Source organism: Xyrauchen texanus, chromosome 5 (genome assembly GCF_025860055.1).
Source record: "Xyrauchen texanus isolate HMW12.3.18 chromosome 5, RBS_HiC_50CHRs, whole genome shotgun sequence".
In the NCBI taxonomy this organism is placed as follows: Eukaryota; Metazoa; Chordata; class Actinopteri; order Cypriniformes; family Catostomidae; genus Xyrauchen; species Xyrauchen texanus.
Window position 1 is genome coordinate 42,870,365 of NC_068280.1, and position 6,094 is coordinate 42,876,458.

Here is a 6,094-nt window from a genome sequence, read left to right on the forward strand (position 1 = left end):
ACATCACTGCCCACACATTTCTATAAGACACACACACACACACACACACACACACACACACACACACACACACACACACACACACACACACACACACATTGCCCACAGTAACCCGCAGAGACATTGAGTCACCTGACCAGTGATAACCGTTAGGGACAGGAAGAATTGGGGACAATCCTATGATCATTTTAACAGACACCAGAGCCCTTAGGCTTAAGATCGGATAACGTTTTCTTATCTTCTTCATGACTGCTTAAGCAAAACATTCCCTGGAACTCAGAACACTAAATCTTTTAAAATACTATTCAATTCCAGCATATATATTCCCAGCCATGTCTATTATATGTTACATATCACTGCTCAGATTATATCTTCATCACACCGTACTACTATGAATTTGTTTAGTAGTCATCTACAAAATTGTTTAAAAATATATATATTTGTGTTGATTTGGTCACAAATTGTTGAGTGTTTGCGACCAATAACCACATGGCAATATGTAGTGTAAAACTTCAGAAACCTTGTGATAAGACTTTGGCTATGTTCTGATGCATAATATATATTTTATACAACAACAATTCACCTTCACACAAATAAAAAGTAAAATGGCAGATTATCAGTTAATAAACACTTTTCGGCCTGTTCCTCACACTGAGGTATCTGACATCTCAGCACTTTTATGCATTGTTAGGCAATACATTTGAATGTTTGCATTACATAACCGGCTACATTTACAAGATTGTTTGGGCATGATCAAACTGCGTAGTAGCTAAACTGATATAGCGGATATAAGTCCCGAAGAGTACACGTGAGCTGAAACTATCACAAAAGCATAAAAGGACGTGGTTATTTCAGCAATTGTGTTTTTCATCTTACATTTGCTTTTTAGGACAGTGAGAACGTTAAAGTTGAAGTTTTTTGTTTTTATTTCAAACTATGTTTGGGAGAAAATTTGACTTGCTTTCAGCGCCCCTCAGTGGACATTTCACCTAGGAACTGCCACAGTAAGTGTAAGGAACCACCTAATATTATTTTGAAAAATAGTTGCAACAGTTACATAATTTTCATGAGATCAGGCTCAAATTGCAGCTAATATTACTTTAGGTTCATTCATCAAACTAGAATTGGTAGGTCAAATAAAGTGCATTGCATATTCAGATATTCTATGCAGGACATTCACACACTTTGCACAATACATATACAGCATAAATAAAAAGAGTAGGATGGTTATATGCTATTCTGAACACATCCCTTGTTGGATGAACCTGTTGATTATCAAATTGATAATGCACTGTAAATATACGATTTCTTTCTGTGCTAAAAACTGTGCTAAAGTACACTTAGGTGTACATTGTGTTTAGCAGTGTGGCGTTTCGTGATAAATTGCTCAACTTTTATGTTGTGTATGCGGGGTCACATGAGGTTACAGTACAAGTATAACAAGAAAATGAGATGACATATACCACTAAAAAAACATGACTTACCTAATCTGGTAGAGGAAAATTCTTAAGGCAAATTATTCAATAGTATTAGCAGGAATATACAGTACATATATTAATATTCTGTGGAAGAACACAAATGCATGCCACTGGTTTAGATGGCTTGTGACACTACTGCCTCTAGCCAAGGGTTTTCTGCTTGCTGTTTTTGGAATAATTATAACAAAATGCTTCCCAGAAAAAAGGAATAGGCCTGAGGCCATAGCTCACAGTCACACAAAACATACTCACTTGTTTTAACTGTTACTGGCACTTAAGCAGGAAACCACAAGAAACCTACATCACAAGGTTAGAGAGGTTAAAGAGTGAGGTATTGATTCTGTCAGTGCACATTAAGTTGCCCTGAAATCAAGGTTGGGAGGCTTGATTCTTTAAATGGTTTAAGCAAGGCTAAATCTCTTTAGGTTGGACTAACAAGAACTCTCATTTAATACATCCTTCAAGAGACACAAAGATATCTGTTTTATATTGAAAAACAGTCATTTTCTTTGGTTCTCCTGTTATGATATTGTAGCACTTAGCTTTTAAACTATAGTTTTAATTGGCAAGTTACATGATATACTGTATGTTTTGATACAAAATGTAACTTTCCTGTAATTCATTTGAATTGGAATATGATTGAATATAAGTATTTGAAAATCAGATTAAAGGAATATTCCTGGTTCAATACAAATTAAACTCAATCAATAGCATTTGTGGCATAATGTATATTACAGTGCGAGATTTACAATGGAAGTGAATTAGGTAAATTTTTGGAGCGTTTAAAGGCAGAAAGGTGAAACCAACCATTAGTTGCACATTGACGTGGAGCGAAAACTGCTGGAATGAGGCAGGAGCCTGGCAAACTGAATCATGTAGCCGAGTCGGACGGTCCTGGCCAGCCAACACGACAGGCTGGTTAGCGCAAGCCATGCGTCGAAGCTCCATGCTAATGGGTCGGTCGTTTTGGACGTACAGGGTGAATCTTTATTCATCTTTAAGAAGGAAAGCCGCGACCGCAACGTTGCCATGGTCATGTTCTTGCATTAAGAACATGAACCATTCAAAAACGCCGCCTCAGTGTGATCGTGACCCAGGCACACGAGGCAGAGTCTATGACCGTCGGATCTGGAGAGATATCTACCACATCCATCTACCACATACATTTCTGTGTAAGGGCATCTGTAGAAGGACATACGCTCGCTCGTGTATGTTGCTCTTTTACCAGAAAAACTATTTTAAGAAAAAAAACTCTTTCAGAGAAATCACTCTCATTTTGAGAGAAGTGCTGTTGAAGCGCCCAGGGGCAGAGGAGGAGAGAGCCGCTGGAATGCACCGTTCAGATCCAACAAAAGCTCTCTTGCAGAGGTGGATGAAGCAGTCATGAACACAGCTCGCTGATCACACAACCGCTCGGCTCCGAAGAAAATATCTAACTAAACAGACGCACGTCCGCTCCCTTTAGACAAGGACAAGCAAATTCTGTTTGCCAATTTCACATTGGCCTTTTCTCAAGTTCAGAGATACGCGAGGCTCTCAAGAAAGTCCCCTTGTGTCACCACAAACAACACAATGTTGAGTGAGTGACAGAAGGGGAAATATAATTTTATAAAAGCACTTACATTAATATTTCTGTTAATACTCATGAATTATTTTAAAGTTGTTTAATTCTTAATTTTTAGTCATTTTAGGGTTTGTTGAAATTATATCTTCATGGCAAAACTTTTGCATAATTGGTTATAACATTACACAGAAAAGGTTAGGAAGTGATTTTATAACACTCAAATCATGTTAACATGCATATTGTTTATGACTCGTGGCTATACTTTTGAAAGAGCAAGTATTTTAACGGACTGGCCCCCATTCACTTCTATTGTAAGTGCCTCAGTGAAACCAAGATTTTTGTTTTTGTTTTAAAGAAAAGAAGGGATGAGTCAGAATAGTTTTTTGTGGTAGTCAATATTATACCACAAATGCTGTTGATTGAGCTTAACTTATATTGAATATTCCTTTTATATGAATATACAGTACATTGCATATGCATTTGAGGTGTTTCATTTTGATTATAAAGTGCCTGCCAATACAAATAATATATATTTTAATGATTATTGAGCTATCCAGAAAAGATCAGTTGAAATCCAAAAGCACAAATTTGTAGCACAAATATTCTTTTCAGCAAATATCTGTCACTGGTGTGACAATGACAGTTGTGATAGTGTGACATTATCGAGGCTCTTAAAAGAAACATGCTTTTTCCTACCAAGGAAATGTTTTATTCAAGGAATGTGTGTTCATTAGATTTGTAAATTATATATAGCATTTATAGCAACTATTTCACTAGACAGACTTTTTAAATGGTTTAGTGTTGGTTATGGTTGTGGAAGGTGTGTGTTAAAAGACAAACATCACTCTGTAACCACCAGTATAATGTGCACACTTGCTCTAATAGATCTTTTCTGTTTTTGGCTTATCTTAGAACTACATTATTCAGCAACACGTGGGATCCCTCTTGAGGGGGAGAAAGAATGTGATGAACTGAAAGAAATAATAGACATGTGTCAGGATGGACAAGGGTCACAGACAGGAAGAGTATGTACTTGCATCCAGTGTTCGTGGGTGACTGCAGTTGGCCATTAGTTGTGACCTTTATTCTAAAACATCTCTGACTATTTGAAAATAACCTGTCACACAACCTTTCAAGCTGTCATATAGCACAAGTGTAGGCCAGCTAAAGAGCACAGAATTCAGAAGGTTTGACTCAGCTGTGAATTTGCCCTAGACCTTTCAAACAGTGCAGTCCCAGTCTGTTTGATAGAGAATTAAAGAGAGATGGAGAAGGAGGGAAAGACATACATTTTGTGCTACTTACATTAACATTACATTTATTTTATAGTTTAAAATATATTTGTATTTTAAGTAAATCATATGGCCAAATAAATGATAATAAATTAAACGTAATTGAAACAATGCTGTATTTACATAAACTTGCACTTGTAATTCCATATATATATATATATATATACACACACACACACACACACGCGTGTGTAAACATGTCATTTTTCAGCCATGACCTCCTGTTTCACAGGAGTAAAAATATGTGGTAACACGCAAGCCAAATTCCCATAGTCGTCTATGACAGTGGGTAAGACCAAAGAATAAAGTAATGATGTGCGTCAAAAGATTGTTGAGCTTCACACAATGGGAAGTGGCTATAATAAAATAGCTAAAGCATTGAATATGCCCGTTTTCACCATCAGGGCATTAATTAAAAAGTTCCAATCAAGCGGAGATGTTAAGAATCGGCCTGGAAGAGGATGTGTGCCTATAATGTCTCCAAGAACAGTGAGGAAGATGGTTTGAGTGGCCAAAAATTCTCGAAGGTTCACAGATGGAGAATTGCAGAAATTAGTTGGGTCTTGGGGTCAGAAAGTCTCCAAAAATACAATCATACATCACATATATATCACATCAAGGTGTTTGGGAGGATTTAAAGAAAAAAAGCCTCTGCTCTCATGCAACAACATGCTCAAGCGTCTTCAGTTTGCCAGACACTACTGGAACTTAAAATGGGACTGGGATCTAAGAGAAGACAAAAATAGAGCTTTTTGGTAGCAAAAACCAGAGATGGGTTTGGCGCATACAGGGAGGTAGCCATATGGAAAAGTTCCTCATGCAAATGAATAATTGTGGTGGATCTTTAACGCTGTGGGGCTGTTTTTATGCCAGAGGTCTTGGTCATCTTGTTCAGATACATGGCATCATGGACTCTGTCAAAACCAATCGATAAAAAATCGAAACCTCACTGCCTCTGACAGAAAGCTCAAAATAGGCCCTGGTTGGATCTTCCAGCAGGACAATGATCCAAAACAAACATCAAAATCAACACAAAAATGGTTCACTGACAATAAAATCAATGTTCTACCATGGTCATCCCAGTCCCCTGACCTTAACCCCATAGAAAACCTGTGGGGTGAACTGAAGAGGAGAGTCCACCAGCATGGACCTCAAATGAAGAGTCTGGAGAGATTCTGTATGGAGGAATAGTCTCTGATCCCTTGCCATGTGTTCTCCAACCTCATTAGGCATTACAGCAGAAGAGTCAGAGCTGTTATCTTGGCAACGGGAGGTTGCACAAAGTATTGAAGAAAAGGGTGCCAATAATTGTGCCACACATATATGTGACAAAAATATTAGTTTTTTGATAAAAACTTTTGTTGTGTTTGCAATTGTTTGATATCCTTTAGAGGATAGAATTTTGTGAATACTTTGAATGAAAGATCAAAAGGATAAACAATAGCTGTCATAAAAGGATTAAACTTTTGAGCCTAGAATTTCCTGAACTGAGATCAGTCGGTTTAATGAAATGAAATTATGTATAACCTATAGCAAAGCCAAAACGTAAAGTCCACGCATGTAAGTGCAGTGTCTTGGGAGGTTACATTAGGAAGTGAAAGGTCCTTCTGGTAAAAATATTTACAACTCCTTTATGTCAGCACATTTTCATGTAAGAAAGTTTAATTGGATTTTTTATTTAATGAAATAAAAACATTTTAGTGCAATTGGCAGATTTATGCACACTGGCATACAGGTTAACGATTTTTAGGAAAGGTAAT